Source organism: Hyperolius riggenbachi, chromosome 11 (assembly GCF_040937935.1).
Source record: "Hyperolius riggenbachi isolate aHypRig1 chromosome 11, aHypRig1.pri, whole genome shotgun sequence".
Lineage (NCBI taxonomy): Eukaryota > Metazoa > Chordata > Amphibia > Anura > Hyperoliidae > Hyperolius > Hyperolius riggenbachi.
In genome coordinates, this window is record NC_090656.1 from 142,405,916 (window position 1) to 142,431,377 (window position 25,462).

General features: G+C 46.4%; 1 protein-coding gene and 1 non-coding gene across 4 annotated transcripts in view; both read left to right on the forward strand.

The window, feature by feature from the left end:
• LOC137538816 (ribosomal protein S6 kinase alpha-5-like) overlaps positions 1-25,462 on the forward strand; it is a 332,016-nt gene that overhangs the window by 257,265 nt on the left and 49,289 nt on the right. The window contains exons 1-2 of one of the 3 annotated variants that reach the window (XR_011024887.1): positions 24,643-24,731; positions 25,006-25,024. The gene's annotated coding sequence lies outside the window, so the exon portion shown is untranslated. Of the gene's footprint in view, positions 1-24,642; positions 24,732-24,816; positions 25,025-25,462 lie in introns of those variants that run through there. The other 2 variants (XM_068261164.1, XR_011024886.1) reach the window with 2 other exon arrangements.
• LOC137539349 (small nucleolar RNA SNORD26) lies at positions 25,109-25,177 on the forward strand. The gene has a single exon (XR_011025030.1). It is a non-coding gene; the product is annotated as a small nucleolar RNA SNORD26 (small nucleolar RNA).

A 25,462-nucleotide genomic window follows, 5' to 3' on the forward strand; every position in this document is an offset into this window, starting at 1 on the left:
CAAACGCTGGTTCGCACGACAGCCCAGGGCCCCAGCCTCTCTCACTTGCTGGGGCCCCCAAACCACCATGCAATACCCAGAGGGAAATGTGGGCGAGCCCTGGCTCTCTCACCTCCCTAACCACTCACCTGTCAAGCACATCCTGGTAGCTGCAAAAACAGAAATTTACAATAATACAATACAATACAATAACATTTGTAAAGCGCTTTTCTCCCATAGGACTCAAAGCGCATAGCTGTGTCTCAGATTAATACAGGGTTGCAGGCTGGGTTGTGTTACAGAGGAGATAGTCAGATGTTCATGAATGCCAGACTGAAGAGGTAGGTTTTCAGTTTAGACTTAAATGCTTCCAGGGATGGAGCTGTCCTGATTGGGTGTGGCAGGGAGTTCCAAAGTGTAGGGGCAGCATGACAAAAGGCTCTGTCTCCAAAGGTTTTGAGGTGGACTCTGGGGGTGACCAAGGTGTTACGTCCTTTTGATCTAAGATTGTGGGGGGTGTGATGTAGTTGCAACAAGTCCTTCAGGTATCCAGGGCCCAGATTGTGCAAGGATTTGAATGTCAGTAAGCCAATCTTAAACAGAATTCTCCATTTTATCGGTAGCCAGTGGAGTGAGCTCAGGGTTGGTGTTATGTGGCAATGGCGGGGTTGGCTCGTTAACAGCCTTGCGGCGGCATTCTGTACTAATTGCAGGCGGCGTAAGTCTTTCTTATGCAGGCCTGTGTAGAGGATGTTGCAGTAGTCTAACCTTGATGTGACGAAGGCATGCACTAGGGTTGGAAGATCCTCTGAAGGAATTAGGTGTTTATTCCTTGCAATATTCCTTAGGTGAAAGAAGGAATGTTTCACAACAGCTGAGATTTGATTCCTGAAGCTTAATTTCCCATCAATCAGTACTCCCAGGCTGCGCACATAGTCTGAGTTGTTCAGGTCTGAGCTCCCTATCCTTAGCGGTGTTGGTTAAGACTGGGGCTGCTTTGCTGTTGAGCCCTGGCCCTCGATAACAAGAACCTCAGTTTTGTCAGCACGGTTCGCACGCTGGTTCGCACGACAGCTGGGGGCCCCAGCCTCTCTCACTTGCTGGGGCCCCCAAACCACCATGCAATACCCAGAGGGAAATGTGGGCAAGCCCTGGCTCTCTCACCTCCAGGGACTTCACCCCCATCACCTCCAAACTGAATGCAAACTGCAACACACACAAATGCTTACTACCAGTTCAGGCTTTTATATTGCCCTCTGATGTATTTATACATGTTAATTAGATCCCCTCTAAGGCGTCTTTTCTCTATAATTTCCTGGATCTGATTTTTTTGCCCTTCTTAAATAATGGGAAAACGTGGGTTGTACGCCAATCCAATGAGACTCTGCCAGTTGAAAGAGAGTCACAAAAGATAAGATAAAGGGGTTTATCTATAACTGAACTTAATTCCCTTAGAACCCGAGGATGCATGCCATCCGGCCGGGCCAGGTGCCTTGTCTATTTTTAATTTATTTAGTCTTGCCTTCACTTCTTCCTGCGTATTTAATATTATAGTTGGAAGATTGAGACTCTTCTGCCTCTGTAATTTGCAACAGTGATGTTTCCCTTGTGAAGAGAGAAGCAAAGAAAGCATTTAATAACTCCGCCGGACCTTGGTCATCCACCATTGAGTTTCCCCCCTCATCCTTTAGGAGTCCAATACAGTCAACCTTTCTTTTTGTAGAGTTGATGTACTTGTAAAACCTTTTGGGGTTAGATTTGATATCCCTAGTGATTTGATTTTCAACTTCAATCTTTGCCAGCTTAATTTCTTTTTTACAATTTTTATTGCACTCCTTATAATTGCTTAGTGCAGCCTCGGTCACCTCCTGTTTTAGGACCTTATAGGCATTCTTTTTCCTCTTCATTTTATCTCTAACCTTTCTATTCATCCATAGAGGCCTTCTTTTATTCCTAGATATTTTGTTTCCATAGGGGATATACATACTACAATATTGATTGAGAATAAGTTTAAAAGTGTGCCATTTCCCTTCAGTGACCTCCCCTTGTAGTACATTATCCCAGTTCACCAAACTTAGTTCCTGCCTGAGTTGATTGAACTTTGCTTTTCTAAAATTCATAGTTTTAGTGGTCCCGCTGCCTATCAGTCACCAGATCAAACGTTATCATGTTGTGATCACTATTTCCTAAACCTGCACATGTGATACATTATCTGGTCTATTAGAAATGATCAGATTCAGTAACGCATTCCCCCTAGTTGATTCCGTTACCATTTGAGTCAAGTAATTGTCCTGTAGTGATGCCAGAAATCTGCTGCTTTTACCAGAATGGGTAGCCTCAATACCCCAGTCAATGTCTGGAAAGTTGAAGTCACGCATAGCTATGACCTCATTTTTACTTGCAGCTTTTTCAATCTGCTGTAGTAATCGCAGTTCTGCGGCTTCATGAATATGTGGTGGCCTGTAGCATATCCCAATAAGCAATTGGCAACCTTTATTTCCACCATGAATATTTACCCAAACGGACTCCACATCTTCACAATCTTCCTCCATCTCATCGTTCAGGACAGCTGTAAAATAATTCTTAAAGGGAACCAGAGAGGAACGAGGGGTGAAAAAAGGCAAAGATTTTATACATACCTGGGGCTTCTTCCAGCCCCATAAGCCTGAATCTCTCCCACGCCGCCGTCCTCAGCTTCCTGGATCCGCCGGTACCGGGCCCGTCACTTCCGGCGGACGTGACCAATTGTCCGCATCACAGGGGCTCCCTCCATACATGTACGCATGCGGCTGCGCAGTAAGCAGCCACATGCGTATCTGTATGGGGAGAGCACCCTGTGATGCGGAGAATTGGCCGCGTCCGCCGGCCGACTTGCCGACTCGCGGCAATGACGGGACCCGGTGGCGGCGGATCCAGGCAGCGGAGGACGGCGGCGTGGGAGCGATCCGTGCGTATGGGGCTGGAGGAAGCCCCAGGTATGTATAGTTCATCCTCTCTGGTTCCCTTTAACAAAGAGACAAACCCCTCCACCTTTTTTCCCTGTTCTATCCTTCCTAAACACATTGTATCCCTCTAAATTCGCTATCCAGTCATGGCTTTCATCCATCCATGTCTCGGTTATTCCCACAATTTATTTATTTATTGTATTTATAAAGCGCCAACATATTACGCAGCGCTGAACATTAATTTAGGTTACAGACAATATTTAGGGGTGACATGCAGCAATATGACAATACAGAAATACAAGAAAACCAGATCACACAGCACAGTATGAGTACCAGGTAATGCTTAGTCAGTCACTGGATGGAGCATGGAGATTAGGCAAGTTAGCACACAATGTCATAGCCTTTGTCAATCAGAATGAACTCTAGTTCGTCTATTTTATTTGCAAGGCTCCTAGCATTGGTTACCATGCACTTTATATTTTTACCACTACATTTACCAATTTTGTTTACATGAAATGGGCTACTTAAAGTTTTACCAACCTCCTTACTCTTTACACTGTCGTCACCCCCCATAATGTTAGGCTCCCACTGTCTTTTTACCTTATCTTGTCTACATATTGAGACTTTATTCTCCCGCCTCCCCCCAGATCCTAGTTTAAAATCTCCTCCAACCGTTTAGCCATCTTCTCCCCAATGCAGCTGCACCCTCCCCATTAAGGTGCAGCCGAGTTCACTCAAGAAGTCAATCAGATCCATAGGATGGGTGTACGGTAATGGAGGTGCGTAAACAGCAAGGAACCACAAGGCAGGCCTGCTGATCCTCTGCCTCTAATACTATTAGCCATAGCCCCTGAACAAGCACGCAGCAGATCAGGTGTTTCAGACTTTAAAGTCAGATCTGACAAGACTAGCTGCATGCTTGTTTCTGGTGTTATTCAGATACTACTGCAGAGAAATAGACCAGCAGGGCTGCCAGGCAACTGGTATTGATTAAAAGGAAATAAATATGGCAGCCTCCGTATACCTCTTACTTCAGTTCCCCTTTAATATTTTATCTTTCTTGAGGACATCCCAGTGTTTACTTATTATATTCTGTATCTTTTTATGATAAGTATGGTACTTCATATTTTCCTCAGTTGGTGCTTTTTGTGTTTTCTTCAGCAACTCACCCCTCCTCTGCTTTTTCCACTATGTTTTCTGGGTAGCCTTTTTCCAGGAATTTCTCAGTCAGTCTGGTTGCTTCTTGTTCATATTGGGCCCCCTGTGTACAGTTCCTTCTAATTCTTGTCATTTGACCTTTGGGGATGTTATTTATCCAGGGTGCGAAATGACAACTTGTAGCCAGTATATTATATACCCATTCACATCAGTTGGTTTTGTGTATGTTCTTGTCTTTAATTGTCAGTCTTCCACATACAGGATCTTCTCAAAAAATTAGCATATTGTGATAAAGTTCATTATTTTCTGTAATGTACTGATAAACATTAGACTTTCATATATTTTAGATTCAAATACACACAACTGAAGTAGTTCAAGCCTTTTATTGTTTTAATATTGATGATTTTGGCATACAGCTTATGAAAACCCAAATTTCCTATATCAAAAAATTAGCATATTTCATCCGACCAATAAAAGAAAAGTGTTTTTAAAACAAAAAAAAATCAACCTTCAAATAATTATGTTCAGTTATGCACTCAATACTTGGTCGGGAATCCTTTTGCAGAAATGACTGCTTCAATGCGGCATGGCATGGAGGCAATCAGCCTGTGGCACTGCTCCGGTGTTATGGAGGCCCTGGATCAGGGGTGCCTCTAGTCATTTTGTCACTCCAGGCGAGAAAACCTGTGGCAACCCCACCTCCCAAGCCCCTCCCATAATCATAATGCAGCATCGTTTCACCAGAAAATAATCGTAATGCGGCAGTGTTTCATCAGAAATTAATAGTAATTATCGTAATTCAGAATCGTAATTCACCAGAAAGTAATCGTAATGTGGCAGTGTTTCACCAGAAAATACACTTATTGCAGCAGCAGCTCACCGGAAAATATTCGTAAGGTGGCAGCTTTTCACCAGAAAATACACTTATTGCAGCAGCATTTCACCAGAAAATAATCATAGGGCAGCAGCGTTTCACCAGAAAATAATCGTAATGGGGCAGCATTGTCAGAAAATAATCGTAATGTGGAAGCGTTTCACCAGAAAATACACGTAATCCGAGCAGAGGGAAAGAGTAGAGAGGGAGAGGGAGCATAAGATGTAAGAGGGGGGTAGAGACACAGAGAGGGGGAGGGATAGACAGCATAAGATGGAAGAGGGTGCAGAGAAACAGAGGGGAGAGGGAGAGACAGCATAAGATGTAAGAGGGGGGTAGAGGAACAGAGAGGGGGAGGGATAGACAGCATAAGATGGAACAGGGTGCAGAGAAACAGAGAGGGGTAAAGACAGCATAAGATGGAAGAGGGGGCAAAGGAACAGAGAGGGGAGAAGGAGAGACAGCACAGCACTAAAGCACAGGTTTACAGCTTTACCAGCCTACAGCCTAACCAGCTTTCAAAGAAAACTCTAGTATCAAAAGAGCAGGGCACATTCTAGCAGTTATAACAGTACTGGGAGTCTGCACACAGGACAGGAAGTGTTCTTAGCAGCCTGCCTGCATACCTTCTCTTCTGTCTGTGCATGCAGCTTATCATCTCTGGAGTAGTGATGGGTCGTTCACGAACGAGCTGGCTCTAAGAGCCGGCTCTTTGCTGCGAACGACAAGAGCCGGTTCTCAGTTTTGAAAGAGCCGATGCCTCAGCCGCCCCACAGAGCTCTGCTTTGCTCTGCAATAAAGGGCGCTGAGGCATGTTGGGAGATGTAGTCCTCCTCTTGCAGCTTGTAGGAGTGTATGGGGCGGAGCAGAGCAGTAGCAGGAGGAATTGCCCCAGTCAGAGAAGCAGTCTGGAATTGTCATGGAGACGGGGGCGGGGCTTTTACTCCGATTCTGAGTGGTGTTTAGTGATATTTAATGAAGAGCCGATTCAGAGCCGTAAGAGCCGGCTCTTTAATGGGAGCCGATTCTCTGAAAAGAGCCGGAATTCCCATCACTACTCTGGAGCAGAAACTTCCCTTCTCCCGGGCTGTGTTGCTGTCTTGTGCGGGGGCGGGGCTCCAACACGGACACATCACATTCTTCTCTCTGTGACTGCATCTGTCCCCTGGCTGTCTCGCTCCAGTGTCTGTGTGCAGCCAGTGACACAGGTGGGGGGTCAGACTGTCGGGGGCATAAGCTGGCTGGCCGCTGGCTCCTGGTTTGACTGGCGTGGGGCGGAGTTAAAGGCTGGGCCACACGAGGTAAACACTTTACCTGTGTGGCTACTGAGAAGAAGGGGCACGGCTTTAAAGAAGGAGCCTGGCAGAGAAGAGCAGTATTGATTGCTCTATTGGCTGGGGAGAAGTGGAGGTGGAGGCACTGCTGAGCACATGGTAGCGTGCCGAGCACCGGGGACTGAGTCGGGAGGTAATATAATATAAAAAAACAAAACATGGTCACAGTAGCAGCGGCGGGGGAATGCGCCTCACCACCTCATGGCGCCCCAGGCAACCGCCTATATTTGCCTAGTGGGTGAGACGCCCCTGCCCTGGATGCTTCGATAGCGGCCTTAAAGGGATACTGTAGGAGGGTCGGGGGAAAATGAGTTGAACTTACCCGGGGCTTCTAATGGTCCCCCGCAGACATCCTGTGTTGGCGCAGCCACTCACCGATGCTCCGGCCCCGCCTCCGGTTCACTTCTGGAATTTCTGACTTTAAAGTCAGAAAACCACTGCGCCTGCGTTGCCATGTCCTCACTCCCGCTGATGTCACCAGGAGTGTACTGCGCAGACACAGACCATACTGGGCCTGCGCTGTGCGCTCTTGGTGACATCAGCGAGATCGAAGACACGGCAACGCAGGCGCAGTGGTTTTCAGACTTTAAAGTCTGAAATTCCAGAAGTGAACCGGAGGCGGGGCCAGAGCATCGGTGAGTGGCTGCACCAACACAGGATGTCTGCGGGGGACCGTTAAAAGCCCCGGGTAAGTTCAACTCATTTTCCCCTGACCCCCCTACAGTATCCCTTTAAGCTCATCCAGAGTGTTGGGTCTTGTGTCTCTCAACTTTCTCTTCACAATATCCCACAGATTCTCTATGGGGTTCAGGGCAGGAGAGTTGGCAGGCCAATTGAGCACAGTAATACCATGGTCAGTAAACCATTTACCAGTGGTTTTGGCACTGTGAGCAGGTGCCAGGTCGTGCTGAAAAATGAAATCTTCATCTCCATAAAGCTTTAGCACATCCCGCGCGAACCTGGTCCCCATCGCTGTCCCACTCACCTGGAGGCGCCTTATTTGTGGCTACAAGCACTATTAGGCACTGCTATTTGGCCTGAGGAAGTGGGTATGCACCCACGAAAACGCGTTGCCAGTGCAATAAAATTCTATTAATACGTGAATTTGTCTTCATTGAGGTAAGCCACCTCACTTTTTTCATTTTATTTGTTTTTAACGTATTTTATCTGCTCTGGGCGCCTCTTCCCCCTTTACCTGGAGGAAGTGCTTACCTTGATACACTAAATCATTATGGGTCAAGATTAATTCAATTGAATCCAGCAGGAACTTCTTCTGGCCCACCTTCAATGAGTCATCGAGTCCTAGGAAGTGTCGTACTGATTCCAGGCCCTTGTCATGTTTGATTATCGTATAAAGCGATGTAACATCCAGAGTTGCCAGGATGAGGTCTTCTTCCCATTTTATGTTTCCCAGAATATTCAGAACATGTCGGGTATCTTCCAAGAAAGCTGGAGTATTGCGTACGTAGTTCTGGAGAAATGTATCCACATACTTTGATAGGTTCGAGATACTTGACCCTATTCCCGAGATTATCGGCCTCCCTGGTGGGTTTTCGAGGTCCTTGTGTATCTTTGGGAAGTGATAGAACATTGGTGTCCTTGGGTGGCTTATGTTTATGAAGTCATATTCCTTTCTTGTCAATATCCCTTCGTTCATTGCCTCCTTGGACAGTAGTTTCAGCTCCGCTTCAAACGTACCTCCTGGGTCTTTCCGGAGTTTGACGTAGGTTTCCTGGTCTCTAAGTAGCCTCATGGCTTCACTCACATAGTCTGTTGTATTTTGGATAACTATGCCACCCCCCTTGTCCGCTGGACGGATAGTCATCTGTGTATTTTTTTGTAAGTCCTTTAGCGCTCTTATTTCTTGAGGTGTCAGGTTGTTCTTGCTATTATATTTTGTTGATGATTTTAATTTACGTATATCCTTCTCAATTAGGTCCTCGAACATCCTCATTTCTTTACTCATTTCTTGTATGGGATAGAATCTTGACTTGTTCCTTAGGGAAGTATGTTGATACTCTTTGTCTGCTGCTGTGGTCCTCATTGGGTTTTTAATAAAGTATTTCTTCAGGCATAACTTCCGTATATATTTCTTGATGTCCACATATTATTATTATTTATTGTATTTATAAAGTGCCAACATATTACACAGCGCTGGACATTAATTTAGGTAACAGACAATATTTAGTGCCGACAAACCGCAATATGACAATACAGGAATACAAGAAAACCAGATCACACAGCACAGTATGAGCACAAGGTAATGCTTAGTCAGTCACTGGAGGGGAGCATGGAGATTAGGCAAGTTAGGTTCACTCAAATGCATAGCATGGGTGCACAGTAATGGAGGTGCATGATCAGATAGGACACAAAATGAGGAGGACCCTGCCCAAAGGCTTACAATCTAGAGGATTCACATTTATTTAAATGCCTTGTTGGTGCAAATTTCAGTCCCTTTGAGAGTAAATTCCTTTCTGCATTACTCAAAGTGTGGTTGCTTAAGTTAAAGAGTCCCAATTCTCTATCTGTCTTATTTGTTGTTGGATCAACCGCCTGTGTTTTCCTGATAATCCTCCCCAGTCTCTTCCCCCTCTTCTTCCTAAAAAATACTTTTCAATAGCGTTTGTTGCAGAGTTCCTTCCTTTATTTTCCCCTTGTGTGCTACATCGTGATCTAGTATTTTCTGATACATGGTCTCCATTCTCTAGTCTTACACCACTTTCCTGGGATATCTCGTATCTATTATTTCTGCTTTCAGTGTTGCTTTGTTCGGATTCTCTTTCCTGTTGCGGGGTCCTCTTTTTCTGAGTAATGGGGAGAACAATTCTGTATGGGTACATTGTAGATGGTATAAACTTTTTGTTTGGAATTGATTCTGGTTGTCGTTTGTCCCTGATTCTCTTTAGGTCTAGCTTCTATTTGTTTTTCTTCTTTCCTCCTCATTGCGTTCTTATTATCTTGTTTGTTGTTCCTTCTGTTTCTTGACCTTTTTTCCAATCCCGTAGTGTCTTCCTTTGTGCTTATTGCATTTGTATTACTTTTTTGTTGTTGTTGTTTCCCCTGTCTTTATCTTTTCTCTTGTTTATTGTGTCGATGTTACTAAGCGCCTGCCTTTTCTTTGCCGTTTGGTTGACAGTTAAACGCAAAGATAAGATAGGTTACTTAAGCAACAAGAATGATCATCCCATCAACCGCATCAAGTCCATACAAATATATGGGAAATTAATAATCAATGCATGAGAATTGATGTGACTCCCTTTAGGACCCAGTGGAGGAAATCCACAAAGGAGGAGTGTACACAGCTTACTATATATTCATGGCGGTGCACTGTTTAACAGGCTTTGACAAAGGCGGCCGAGCCCGCTGAAACGCATCAGCCCTAGTTTAAGCATACCCTCTGACCAACAGGTTTACTGGAACTACGCCTGCTTTTACCTACAAGCAGCACTATCCAGTCCACTACGATCGGCAGAGGAGAGTGACGTCACCGGATGTGAACCACAGAGACCCGGAAGTATTCGCTGCAAGCACTGGAATGCAGAGCGGCGACCGGGAGGCACAGAGAGTCGTAGAGCTACCGGCCGGAGCTCCGAATCATAAAGAACATAAGTACAGAGGGGCTGCAGCACACAACAGGAAAACAGTGACAGGGTCTCTTGGTTACGCTTTAACGTGCTTAAGCTCACCAAGTGCGCCAAAGTGTCCCCGATCTGGTGGGTCCTACTCTACCATGCAAAATGCCAGTTTTTATAAGCAGTCTAGTGGGAACTAATTCAAAAACCCAAAAGTCAACTAGATGGGAAAAAAGGAAATTAAAAACACCTCACCCTTCACTAGCTACCAAACGAACTCTCTGAACATGTGCAATGCACTCATTTATACACTTAACTGTGCTAGAGGTGGGCGTGGTCATGCAGGCTCACAGGGGAAAATTATAAATAAATTACCAAGGGGTGAGCAGCACAAACCAAATTTTTCATGCAATTCTATGCAAAGCATGCACGCAGCGCTGGAGGTCCCCAGACTCCATAAGAAATATATAAGTACAGAGGGGCTGCAGCACACAACAGGAAAACAGTGACAGGGGCTCTTGGTTACGCTTTAACGCGCTTAAGCTCACCAACTACGCCAAAGTGTCCCCGATCTGGTGGGTCCTACTCTACCATGCAAAATGCCAGTTTTTATAAGCAGTCTAGTGGGAACTAATCCAAAAACCCTAAAATGTATACTAGATGGGAAAAAAGGAAATTAAAAATACCTCACCCTTCACTAGCTACCAAACGAACTCTCTGAACATGTGCAATGCACTCATTTATATACTTACCTGTGCTAGAGGTGGGCGTGGTCATGCAGGCTCACAGGGTGCGTGCATGCTTTGCATAGAATTGCATAAAAAATTGGGTTTTTGCTGCTCACCCCTTGGTAATTTATTCATAAAGAACATAAGGACACCTCTTACCAAACGGCTCCAAGGGAGCGTGAGTATATAGCGACATAGTTATATACGTTTATGTGACACCAATCACGGAGGACTGCCTGATATTCAGATTGAGTCCATTACATCAAATGCGCATTATTTTAAGCGGAAGTATACAGATGTACAGAGTTTCTTGGTGATTTTTGCAGGATTTGGACATATGAGATCTGGTTTTTATATATAAATAACTTTTTACGGGACATACTCTGAGGATCTCTTTTACTCCATAAAAATCCTGGAGACATACATACCATTTTTGAAAGCTACAGTTTTTTTTATCCCTGGTTTTATATATACATTTTTCCTTTTTTTTTTTTTCTCACACACTGGTTGGTTTGAGTGTGAGTGTTAGTGTGTGTACATATGGAGTATAGTATTTGAAAATCTGCATTTGTGTTCCTGAAGGATAGGTTGTGTTTTTAGGCGCAAAGACATTGGGTATTAATTGTGTATATAATAAAGGAGGCTCATCTCAGGAATATTATATAATCCTTGCATATCTATTTCAACTGCATAATTGACTGTAATTTGTGACTTTTAAACGGCCTGTAATCAAGTCGACAATTATATGTTTTCATGGAATTATTAAAGTAAAATTTATTATTACATTTTATTTTTTTTGTACCAATATCAATTATTCCCAGCGCCACCTGTTAATTTACCTCTATAACATTGTTAATCATATATCATATAGGAGACACACACAGTGATATTTGAGAAGTGAAATTAAGTTTATTGGATTTACAGAAAGTGTGCAATAATTGTTTAAAGTTAGGCAGGTGCATAAATTTGGGCACTGTTGTCATTTTATTGATTCCAAGACCCTTAGAACTAATTATTGGAACTCAAATTAGCTTGGTAAGCTCAGTGACCCCTGACCTACATACACAGAGAAAGAGTATTTAAGGGGGGCAATTGTAAAATTACCACCTCTTTTAATTTTCTTTGAAGAGTAGCAACATGGGGGTCTCAAAACAATACAATACAATACAATAACATTTGTAAAGCGCTTTTTTCCCATAGGACTCAAATGACCTGAAGACAAAAATTGTTCACCATCATGGTTTAGGGGAAGGATACAGAAAGCTGTCTGAGAGATTTCAGCTGTCTGTTTCCACAGTTAGGAACATATTGAGGAAATGGAAGACCACAGGCTAAGTTCAAGTTAAGGCTCGAAGTGGCAGACCAAGAAAAATCTCAGATAGACAGAAGTGACAAATGGTGAGAACAGTCAGATTCAACCCACAGACCAGCACCAAAGACCTACAACATCATCTTGCTGCAGATAGAGTCACTGTGCATCGTTCAACCATTTGGTGCACTTTACACAAGGAGATGCTGTGTGCGAGAGTGATGCAGAGGAAGCCTTTTCTCCGCTCAGAGCAGCTTGAGGTATGCTAAAGCACATTTGGACAAGCCAGCGTCATTTTAGAATAAGGTGCTGTGGACTGATTAAACTTAAATTTAGTTATTTGGGCATAAAAAGGGGCATTATGCATGGAGTAAAAAGAACACAGCAATCCAAAAAAAACAACTGCCACCTACAGTAAAATATGATGGTGGTTCCATCATGCTGTGGGGCTGTGTGGCCAGTGCAGGGACTGGGAATCTTGTCGAAGTTGAGGGACGCATGGATTCCATTCAGTATCAGCAGATTCTGGAAACCAATGTTCAGAAATCAGTGACAAAGCTGAAGCTGCACAGGGGCTGGATCTTTCAACAAGACAACAAACAACCCTAAACACTGCTCAAAATCTGTAAGGGTTTTTTCGCCTTCCTCTGGATCAACAAGAATATGTGAGGGAGCAGGCTGGTGTTGTACTTTATACTGGTTGAACTCGATGGACGTATGTCTTTTTTCAACCAAAATAACTATGTAACTATGTAACTATGTAACTATGTAACTATGAACAGAGACGCCAAAAGTATAAAATTAGATTAAATGAGCTTAAAAACCAACTTAATTGGCAAAAATGAAGGAGGAAGTGGTGGTCTTACCTCCCTAAAGCAGACACGACAACGACTGCGATTCAGACAGTCAAACACATTTATTAGAAACTCCCAAAAAATTGCAACACGTTTCGCAGGCTCAATCCCGCTTCATCAGGCAATACAGGGAGGAGTTGTCACAAGAGCCCCACTGGCCGTGAACACGCAAAACCGTCCGATCCGATTCTAGCACACAGATTGAGAGCTATGGACGCAATCTGCGTAGAATTGGCGGAGTTTGAGCGTCACGACGCAGTAGGGAGCCTGTGAGGTTACGAAAATACACTTTTACTCCAACCCAGGGGTAGATTTGCCACCATCTCTGTTTTCTATCAGCCCAGAGAAAACTGCTAACTGGCTATAGACCTGTGAAACAAACAACCGGTTAAAACTGTGCAATTCCTATCTATCTATCAAAACAGTAGCGTCCCTTCGGAAGTTTAGGTCTCGTCTGTGTATACTGAATAGAAGGTTTTACTGAGAGGTAAAGACCTTTTAAAAAGCCTTTATTTGTTACAATATAAATAATTAATATATACAGACAATCGTGAACAATTAAACGATGAGAGACAGTGATAACACAGTACATAAAAGAAAAAGGGATAAAAAGAACGAATACTTATGATTCTGTGGAAAGTCCGTTCGGGAAAAGACAAAGTTCCTTTGTTGCAGTTAGTTCGCAATATGGCCGAACCACATGGCCGTTGCTCCGCCTGCAAGATGGCCACTGCTATTTCCCCAAGCAGTGGCAGTCTTTTCGGTATGATGGAAAGTGGGGGAATTGGCTGGGGGTCCTCATGCAATCAGTTTTGAGCACTGACATTTCTGGGCGGAGTCTCAAGCTCAGCCCAGGGGCGTGTCAGGCAGTGAGCTCTCAGGGGAGGAACTTCCAGCCATCCACAAAATATGTCCAATTTCATACCCCGCCGGGGTTTTGTCGCACATGCAAACCGATTTCATATTCAGATTGGGCTGAGAATACACGTTCATAGGACATCAAACTTGCAATATTTGGGGCGCACGGGGACCCCATTATTCATATCTCAGCCCCTGCTCGGGTTACCTGGCTATGTCTAGTATCACCATATTCTACAGAATTAGGGAAACAAAATTATGTAATTTTCATATTCCTCCCATGGATGGTATTTGCAAAATGTGACAAAGTTATCAACACCATGCATTCCATACTCAGTCTAGTCGGTGCCGTCAAGACTGGGAGGAATGTAGGTGTCAATAGACCTCATGCTGTGCTAGCTTCCCCTGTTGAATAGACTCTGTTGGTATTTCAGCTCTGCCCAATTAGCACATTAGTGTCACCAGAGCTTTTCCGGGAGCCTTAACAGGATTTCTTGCTAAACCAGGTTGCTTTAGCCATATGCTAACGCAGGCCCATTCAGCCCTCATGGCAAAAGGGGGGGGAAGGCAGGAAGGAAAAACTTCTATTTTAAAAATAAAGAATGTCAGTTTTCCGATCACGGTTGCGATCGGACAATCGGCCGCGAATCCTCGGACGACTGGGCGTCGCCCGGCGTCACACCTCCCCCTTCCCGAGCTCTGCTCAGGGAGGTGTCAACAGGACGCCTTCCGTAGCAGCTATTGGCGCTGTTGGGTCGGGTTCCCCCTGACACCGCGACAGCCCATCAGCGTTTTGGTGTCGGCTGCCTGCTTTGTGTTGGATCGTAAAGTCGTACTGCTGCAATGACAGGCTCCACTGTAGGAGCTTGCCGTTGGTTCCAGCAGTACGGTTTAGCCAACTCAGGGGATTGTGATCAGTGACGATCGTGAAGGAGCGGCCGTACAGATACGACTGCAGTTTCTGTAGGGCCCACACGATCGCCAGGCACTCCTTTTCAGTTGTGGAGTAGGCTACCTCTCGGGGCAGGAGCTTCCGGCTCAGGTAGAGGATAGGGTGTTCATCCCCCTTTCCATCCACCTGGCTGAGGACTGCGCCGAGACCGTAGTCAGAGGCATCGGTTTGCACCACAAACCGACGACTGAAGTCTGGGGCCTGAAGCACAGGGGCGCTTGCGAGGGCCTGCTTCAAGGCCTGGAAGGCATTCTCGCAAGCGGGGGTCCAGCTAACAACCTTGGGGTGCTTCTTGCTAGTGGCATCGGTCAGGGGCTTCGCCAGTGTACTATAGGCGGGAACAAATTTCCTATAGTAGCCGGCGGTCCCCAGGAACGCCTGGACCTGCTTTTTCGTGATAGGTCGAGGCCATGCCAGGATGGCGTCCACCTTTCCCGTGTCAGGTTTCAGGGTGTTACCCCCCACCCGGTGACCTAAGTACTGCACCTCGGTCATGCCAATCTGACACTTACTCGGTTTAACCGTCAGATTGGCCATGGCCAGCCTCTCTAGTACCTGGGACAGGTGTTTGAGGTGTTCTTCCCAGGTGGGGCTGAACACCGCAATGTCATCCAGATACGCTACAGCGAACCCTTGCATTCCCTCTAGCAGGTCGTTCACGGCCCGCTGAAACGTGGCGGGGGCGTTCTTCATCCCAAAGGGCATCATCGTGAACTCGAAGAGGCCGAAAGGGGTGATGAAGGCCGACTTTTGCCTCGCGTCAGGTGCAAGTGGTATCTGCCAATACCCCCGGCTCAGATCCATGATTGATAGGTACCTGGCTGATGCCAGTGTATCTAGCAGCTCATCAATGCGAGGCATGGGGTAGGCGTCTGTAGTGGTGATGGCGTTCAGTTTCCTGTAGTCTACGCAGAACCGAGTTGTCTGGTCCTTCTTGGGGACCAGGACAACAGGGGCTGCCCAGGCACTACTGGACTTTTGAACCACCCCTAACTCCAGCATCTCCCTCACCTCCTTCTGCATGTCCGCCTGTACCTCGGGAGAGACACGGTAAGCGGATTGCCTGATGGGGGGATGGGTACCTGTATCTACCCCATGCACCGCCATACTGGTCCGCCCCGGGATACCGGAGAAGGTGTGCTGGTACTGGCCCAGCACCTTCTGTAACTGCTCTTGCTGGGCTGAGGCGAGCTGTGGATTGACGTTTAGGTCGCCGTCCACATCTCGTACGTCAGCCAGCAGGTCTAACAGGGGGTCTGCCTCTCCCTGCTCTAACCGGCTGCACACTGGCAGAGCATACTGGGTCCTGTCATGGTGGGCCTTCAGCATGTTTACATGAAAGCTCTTCTGCTTCCTGCCCCCCATGTTCACTAGATACGTCAGAGGGTTTAACCGCTGCACTACAGTAAAAGGCCCCTCCCAGGCTGCTTGCAGCTTGTTCTGCCTCACGGGAAGAAGGGCATATACCTTGTCACCCACATCAAATGACCGCTCTCCAGCAGTGCGGTCGTACCATGCTTTTTGTTTGGCCTGAGCCTGGGCCAGGTTGTTGGTCACTACTGCGGACAGGGACTCCATTTTGTCCCTGAACTTGAGGACGTAATCGACCACGGAGACATCAGTGGGGTCGCCCTTGCCCTCCCATGTCTCCCGCATCAATTGTAAGGGTCCTCGGACATTCCTCCCATACAGGAGTTCAAACGGGGAAAACCCGGTTGACTCCTGCGGCACCTCCCTGTACGCAAACAACAGATGAGGCAGGTATCGTTCCCAGTCCCCACCTTGCGACTCAACAAACATGGTCAGCATTTGCTTCAGCGTCCCGTTGAACCGTTCACACAGTCCATTGGTCTGCGGGTGGTAGGGACTGGAGACAATGTGCGTCATGTGTATCTTTTTGCACAGGGCCTCCATGAGTTCGGACATAAACTGGGATCCCTGATCGGAGAGCATCTCCGCAGGGAACCCGACTCGGGAGAAAATGTTAAGTAGCGCGTCTGCTACCTTGTCCGCCCTCAGGGAGGAAAGCGCCATGGCCTCAGGATAGCGGGTGGCGTAATCCACCACCGTCAGGATGTACCTTTTGCCACTGCTGCTGGGAGTGGGCAAGGGTCCAATTATGTCGACTGCCACTCTGTGAAAGGGCTCACCTATGATTGGCAGTGGACACAAGGGAGCCTTGCGGGGGTTCCCAGCCCGTTTTACCTTTTGGCAAACAGTACATGAGCGGCAATAGTTGGTCACATCGATCCGCATCCTGGGCCAGTAGAAATGACCCTGGATACGGTCAAGCGTCTTGTGGATTCCCAAGTGCCCTGCCAGGGGAATGTCATGTGCGGACTTCAGCACATGCCCCCGGAAGGCACTGGGTACCACAAGCAACTTGGTACCCACACTTGTTTCACCTTCGGTGGGCTGTACAGGCTCGCTGTACAGCTTACCACCTTCCCAATATACCTTGAAGGTATCTTCATTCGTGAGGGGCTCCGAAGCCTGTCTTCGGAGTGCCTCGAGGCTAGGGTCAGTCTGGAGTGCTTGCACAAATGCAGCACTCTCGCTCTCAGCCAGCTGGCCCGTGGCATATGCAGTTAGTGGCTGAAGGCTACCATCCCTGTGGTCAGAGGAGGGGGAGGAGGCCGGAACCTCTTCCACCTGCTCTGAGCCCAGGTTCTGAGCAGCGCGGCTGCGTGTTACTGCCAGTACAGGTACACCTTCAGACTGGCACATACTGGCATTACTCACATCCTGGCTGCATGCATGAATTACAGTGACAGGTACAACAACATTTTCATCACAAACAATCGGTATATCAAACACAGGTACCTGTGACACAGGTACTATTGGACTCGGTACCCCTGGACTGGGCACATTCAACCCACCTCCCCCCTGTTCTTGCCCCTTGGTGCAAAGTACCTTAGTGTGGGCGGAGAGTCCGTCTCCCTCCTGGCAGTCTGAGGGGCTTGGGGCAGGTTCATAATAGGACACAAGCTTGCCCAGGTCGGTCCCCAACAAAACTGGGACCGGCAGTTGGTCCAGGACCCCAACAACCTTCTCTTGAACCCCCACCCCCCAATCGATGGACACCCGAGCCTGGGGAATGCGAGAAAGAGTGCCCCCCACTCCAGTGAGGGTAAGGTATTTGTCAGGGAGGATATTTTCCGTCGGGACCAGGTGCGCACGCACCAGGGTGACATCCGCTCCAGTGTCGCGGAAACCGGTAACAAGCTGGTCGTTCACTGTAACCAGCTGGTGGTTGCTCGTAGCGGAGTGGATCCCTCTCCCACCTGCGAACATGACGTTGTTGGGTGCTCCCGGCTGGGGTGCGCTGGCTGGCGGCAGTTGCCGTGGGCGAGGTGTAGGTGGTGCAGGAGCTGGCGCTGTCTGCCTCCGCTCCGGGCAGTTAAACTTCATGTGTCCGGGCTTGCGGCAAAAGTGACAGGTGATGCCCTCTGTTACTGCAGGCCTGGACGCAGCAGCTGCGCTGGAGGGCCTCTGGGGCGCACGGCTCACAGAGGTAGGAGAGTCTGCAAAATTGTGGGACTGACCTCCTCTCCAGCTAGATGGGGCAGTCCTGCGGGTCTCCGGCACCCTGGTCGTTGCAAAGGTCTCAGCGAGGTCTGCAGCGACCGTCGCTGACGCCGGTCGGCGCTCCAGCACAAACTGGCGTACATCAGCCGGGCAAATGTTCAGAAACTGCTCCAGGACGATTAAGTCCTCCAGGACACCGTAAGACCCTTTAGTGAGGCCTAGCGTCCACTGGCGGAGTGTGGTGAGCAGACTGCTGACCACATCTTGATAAGAATCAGTAGATTTTTTCTGCCAGGACCTGAACCTTTTCCGGTAGGCTTCTGGCGTCAGCTGGTACTTAGTGATTATAGCCTCCTTTATAGCGGTATAATCATTGTCCTTTTCCACAGGCAGCTCTGAGAAAGCATCAAGCGCTTTGTAGCGCAGCAAGGGTGTCAGATGTCTGGCCCACTGGTCTTGGGACAGACGATACTGACGGCAGGCCTTTTCAAAAGACCTCAAAAACAAGTCAATGTCAGTGTCTTTTTCGATAATAGCAAATTTAAATTTTGCACTTACTGGAGCGGCAGTCCCTTCAGCAGGGAGGCTGGGCGTTGAACTCCGGCTGGCTTGCTGCACTTTCGCCATGTTCAGCTCATGCTGTCGTCTCTCCCGCGCCTCTGCAGATTGGCGTTCCTCTCGCTTTTGCTCCGCCATGTACTGCAGGTACTTGTCCACATCAGTTTCCATCAGCTTTTGCAATGCCTGCTGCATTACTGGATCAACATAACTGGACAGTCCAGTACTGGCCGGTTCCAGGCGAGTACTTTCAGGGGTTCTGGGGTCGGGGATCACACTGACAGCCTCCTGCGTATCTGTTGCCGCATTGCCCGCGGGTTGCTCAACCTCGGTACGCACAGGATCTTCAGTCTCTGGTTCCCCTCGACTTGCGTTAGATGAGCCGGTGTCCTCCACAGTGGACACCTCCAGCGTCCGCAGATTCTGGCTATCCCATCGGTACAAGTCCGTTATCAGGTCCTGCTGTTTCTTGCCGCGGATGTCCATGCCTCTCGCCTCGCACAGACTCTGCAGGTCGGATAGGACCATGACCTTGTAATTCCCGGACATTTCCATGCCAAATAAAAGAAAACTTAGGGGAGGGGTACTGGTTACACAGTCTCTCTGTATATATGAAAAATATATTGCACTCAGTCACTACCAACGAATTAGTTCGTTTCTCGATAGGGCTAATTCGATAGCCCTACCTGAGATACTATCAGCACACACAGATCCCAAACGCTGCCGACCACTGTCACAAGAGCCCCACTGGCCGTGAACACGCAAAACCGTCCGATCCGATTCTAGCACACAGATTGAGAGCTATGGACGCAATCTGCGTAGAATTGGCGGAGTTTGAGCGTCACGACGCAGTAGGGAGCCTGTGAGGTTACGAAAATACACTTTTACTCCAACCCAGGGGTAGATTTGCCACCATCTCTGTTTTCTATCAGCCCAGAGAAAACTGCTAACTGGCTATAGACCTGTGAAACAAACAACCGGTTAAAACTGTGCAATTCCTATCTATCTATCAAAACAGTAGCGTCCCTTCGGAAGTTTAGGTCTCGTCTGTGTATACTGAATAGAAGGTTTTACTGAGAGGTAAAGACCTTTTAAAAAGCCTTTATTTGTTACAATATAAATAATTAATATATACAGACAATCGTGAACAATTAAACGATGAGAGACAGTGATAACACAGTACATAAAAGAAAAAGGGATAAAAAGAACGAATACTTATGATTCTGTGGAAAGTCCGTTCGGGAAAAGACAAAGTTCCTTTGTTGCAGTTAGTTCGCAATATGGCCGAACCACATGGCCGTTGCTCCGCCTGCAAGATGGCCACTGCTATTTCCCCAAGCAGTGGCAGTCTTTTCGGTATGATGGAAAGTGGGGGAATTGGCTGGGGGTCCTCATGCAATCAGTTTTGAGCACTGACATTTCTGGGCGGAGTCTCAAGCTCAGCCCAGGGGCGTGTCAGGCAGTGAGCTCTCAGGGGAGGAACTTCCAGCCATCCACAAAATATGTCCAATTTCATACCCCGCCGGGGTTTTGTCGCACATGCAAACCGATTTCATATTCAGATTGGGCTGAGAATACACGTTCATAGGACATCAAACTTGCAATATTTGGGGCGCACGGGGACCCCATTATTCATATCTCAGCCCCTGCTCGGGTTACCTGGCTATGTCTAGTATCACCATATTCTACAGAATTAGGGAAACAAAATTATGTAATTTTCATATTCCTCCCATGGATGGTATTTGCAAAATGTGACAAAGTTATCAACACCATGCATTCCATACTCAGTCTAGTCGGTGCCGTCAAGACTGGGAGGAATGTAGGTGTCAATAGACCTCATGCTGTGCTAGCTTCCCCTGTTGAATAGACTCTGTTGGTATTTCAGCTCTGCCCAATTAGCACATTAGTGTCACCAGAGCTTTTCCGGGAGCCTTAACAGGATTTCTTGCTAAACCAGGTTGCTTTAGCCATATGCTAACGCAGGCCCATTCAGCCCTCATGGCAAAAGGGGGGGGAAGGCAGGAAGGAAAAACTTCTATTTTAAAAATAAAGAATGTCAGTTTTCCGATCACGGTTGCGATCGGACAATCGGCCGCGAATCCTCGGACGACTGGGCGTCGCCCGGCGTCACAGGAGTATCAAGCGATCTGCACAAGGATTCAAGTTAAGTGCCACAGAAGCGCTTAACTTGAATCCTTGTGCAGATCGCTTGATACTCCTCCCTGTATTGCCTGATGAAGCGGGATTGAGCCCGCGAAACGCGTTGCAATTTTTTGGGAGTTTCTAATAAATGTGTTTGACTGTCTGAATCGCAGTCGTTGTCCTGTCTGCTTGAGGGAGATAAGACCACCACTTCCTCCTTCATTTTTGCCAATTAAGTTGGTTTTTAAGCTCATTTAATCTAATTTTATACTTTTAGTGTCTTCGTTCATTGTATACAATTTCGAGTCCACCCTTGGTGGAGGGTTGCTACCCTTTTTTCCTGTCTACAGAGAGCGACTTCTTAATCCTGAGTGGGGTCAGGATAATCTCCCCACCTGCACCTACAGTGGTTGCCTGCTGGTGACCCTGACTTGTGAGTATCTAGCAATACGAATTTATTGCCACCTTATCCAGTACGTATACACTATTGGGGCTCTTGGTGTTCCCTGTTTTTACGTTCTGGAAAAACGTTCTGGAATGGCCATCTCAGTCCCCAGACCTGAATATAATTGAAAATTTGTGGTGTGAGTGAAATAGAGCTGTCCATTCTCGGAAGCCATCAACCCTGGATGAACTAGAGAGGTTTTGCAAAAAGGAATGGCCCAAAATACCTTCAACCAGAATCCAGACTCTCATTGGAACCTACAGGAAGCGTTTAGAGGCTGTAATTTCTACAAAAGTAGTAGTTGTAAATATTGATTTCATTTCTTTTTTGTGGTACCCAAATTTATGCACCTAATTTTGTTTAAACAATAATTATTGTGCACTTTCTGTAAATCCAATAACTTCATTTCACTTCTCAAATATCACTGTGTGTGTCTCCTATATGATATATTTAACTGACATTTTTTATCGTAACAACCAACGATTTATACAGGAAAATTATGACGATTAACAAGGTTGCCCAAACTTTCGCATCCCACTGTAAACATTTAAAAATAAGAAATACCAGTATATCAATTTAAGGAATGAGAATAAAGTTTACAGTCAATTAAACACATTTTTCAGTAGATAAATTACATCTATTTATGTAGCTCTGTACGTGAGTCCTAAAAGAGGGACAATTGAGGAATAAAGAGGGAAAGAGGGACAGCGGTCCCAAAGAAGGACTGTCCCTGCAAATGAGGGACAATTGGGAACTGTGTTTCCAAGTGTGTTCCCTGCCTGATCGTACCATTTTTAAGCTGCATACATTTGGCAAAACCTGCATCAACTTGAAATTATTTTCATTTCCTAGACCATACCTAACTATCTAGGAATGGTCACATAGATACTAATAAATCCAAATTGATGCAAATTGCACATAGCTTTGAAACATTGTATCAAATGCAGCATCTCCTACATTCAATTGCATACCTCCCAACTTTTTGAGATGAGAAAGAGGGACACTTAAGCCATGCCCCTGCCACACCCCTGATCATGCCCCCATCACACCCCTAGTCACACATAAAGTTTTCATAAGAAAAATATGTTTTTTTATAATTCAAACTACACTGATCCTTTCTATCTTAGTTCATTTTCCTTCATATTAACACTTTACAATTAGTAATATACCAATGTAAAGGATGGGAATAAAGTTTAGAGTCAATCAACACATTTTTTAGTAGAAATATATATGTACAGGGGCATAGCAATAGGGGGTGCAGAGGTTGCGACCGCATAGGGGCTCTTGGGCCAGAGGGGCCCCATAGGACTCTCCTTCAACCACAGTATTAGCTCTTTATTGGTCCTGTGCTCATAATAATCACTTCTATAGATGCTTTGAATAGTAGTAATCATTAACAAAACTGCTCCCCATCCCCTTCTTGCACCTCTGACACTATAGTTGCCATTGGCAAGTTTAGGAGCACCGTATCAATTGTTATGTATAGAGTGCTTGGGGGACCCCAATGTAAAACTTGCATAGGGGCCCACAACTACTTAGCTACGTCACTGTATATACATATATATATATATTTACATAGAAATATATTTACATAGAAATAAAATAAATAGATAGAAAGAGGAACAAAGTCCTGAAAGAGGGACAAATGAGGAGGAAAGAGGGACCGGGTTCCCAGGGAAACGGTAGTAAGGCCGTGCACCCCTGGCGCCCACAACGGCCTCCCAGTCACAGCTACCTGAGCATAAGTATACCTTTTGTAGATTTTACACCTATGTGGTTGTTGCAATATTTTATACCGATCACTGTACCAGCTAGTGATGGGTCGTTCGCGAACGAGCCGGCTCTAAGAGCCGGCTCTTTGAAGTGAATCAGAGGAGCCGATGCTCACTCTGAGAAGAGCCGATGCCTCAGCCGCCCCTTTTAGCTCTGCTTTGCTCCGTAATAAAGGGCGCTGAGACATTCTGGGAGATGTAGTCCTCCTCTTGCAGCTTGTTGGAGTGTTTGGGGCGGAGCAGAGCAGTAGCAGAAGGGATTGCCTCAGTCAGAGAAGTACAATGCTAATTACAACAGAGAAAGAACATGTGTGCATCAACCAAGTGAACCTGACAAATCTGGCTTTGCAAATTTGGCCTATTGGCTAATCACGAGACATGTTCTTTCTCTGATTGTAGTTAGCATTGCATATCTTTTTTCTGAGGGCAGGTAGTGAGTGGCTTGTTTTAGGAGGCGAGAGCCCTGGAGCAGGCTATTTGCGCCTGTCCGCCTCTTATGTGTCGCGCCCAGGTTATGCGCATACAGCAGAACGCAATGGACGTTGAGGTAAGTGCCTGTTTTTAATCTTGGGAGGTGTGTGCGGGCGGCTCTGCCCGGCGCTGGCCACGCTGGGGGGATCGCCTGCACCCCCCAGCCTCCGCCTCCGGGGTGCCGCTGTGTGGGTTCCAGGCGGTGAGAGTGCCTGGGACCCCTGCGGCCCCCCGGTTGTATGGGGGCAATGGGAAGCCTCCTCGTGGCGCCCCTGGATAGTGCTGTATAGCATGAACTAATTCCCGCAGGGCGATTGTTTTGCGGTTTTTGGTTTTGACCCTGCATATTTAGGCATGCGAAAGCAAATGCTTATTTGCATGAGCAATGTCTCGTGATTAGCCAATAGGCCAAATTTGCAAAGCCAGATTTGCCAGGTTCACTTGGTTGATGCACACATGTTCTTTCTCTGATTGTAGTTATCAGTCAGAGAAGTAGTCTGGAGTTGGCATGGAGACGGGGGCGGGGCTTTTAATCCGATTCTGAGTGGTGTCTAGTGAAATTTAATTAAGAGCCGATTCAGAGCCGGAAGAGCCGGCTCTTTAATGGGAGCCGATTCAGAAGAACCGATTCTCTGAAAAGAGCCGGAATTCCCATCACTAGTACCAGCTATTGTATTTTTTTAACACAGTAAACTATAGTGCCAGACATTCATTGCCTGTTGTTTTTTTGCATGGACTTTGCCAATCTCTGTCTTGAGCACATAGTTTCTATTGGGTGACTGCATTGGTTTTTGCAACTGTGTTGCATTGTTGACTGTATAAATCATCCGAGTGCCTGCCTATCCCTTCCGTTGTTGTTCTATCAGCCTGTAATTTGGACAGATATAATATACTTTACTCTTACCATCCTTTGTCATCTGCAATCGCCATTTAAACGTGCACAACAGGACTTTTAGTACAACGGCGTATCAGCTCAACAACATGGATGGTTTATCTCTATTATTATTTTACTTCTCGCTTTTTATTTCATAAAACATCCTAAACACCAAGTGCTAAATGTCACTCGACTATAAATAAAGTTTATTGAAAAAGAAAGTTCGTTGTTTAGGCGGGCAAACAAAAAAAAAAAAAAAAAAAAAAGACCAAGGCACATGCGCAGTTACACTCCCAGGATGCTTTGCAATTCTCGCTGTATAAAAGCTTCGGACCGCGTTGCAATCGGCCATTTGGTGTGACCTTTTATTTTGAGCAGGTTAGTTGTTATCTGGAGCCATCCTATCACTAGGACGGCGTGGGCGCTGCACAATTTGGTTCGCTCTTATTAGCGCACTTGTTATTTATAGATGACTTAGCCGCGTGCTAACCCGATCCTGTGTTTATGATGAAACCAATCACAGACCTGTTCTGAGAACTGTGAGGATAGTTGAAGTCTCTGACTGGCACAGATAAATTATATTGGCTGACTTGCAGACATGTATAGTTATTACTGATGGAGTGACTAAGCAGTTTCATTTTATCTTTTACAGGCGCATGACGTTTATCAAGGTAGGCACTTATACCAATGCTTGTTTGCTATGTATAATGTTTTTATTTATTTTTTAATTCTTTATGGCTGATCTAAAAACTGTGCCACAAAGATGAGAAACTTGAACTCTCTCTTTCTGTACTGACAGTGGAGAAAACTACTGGCTGAGTGGTGCACCCCGCACACGCCTACCTTTCTGTGTAATCTGGGCAGACTATGCAGTAGCTTGGCTTGCTTTAGCTTTCCCCTTATGGCATAGAAGCAAATTAATGAACATTTTCTGTCTAAATCTAGCAGCTAAACTAAAGAGCTGAACTTGCATGTCTTATGGGCAGGTTTTTTTTACTGTTGTGATATGGAAGTAAACTTAGTCTATTAATTTTGCACAACTGTATTTGTTATACACATGGAGGGGTGCTATGTGTGTGGGATGAGTTATATGCTGGTACAGAGGTAAA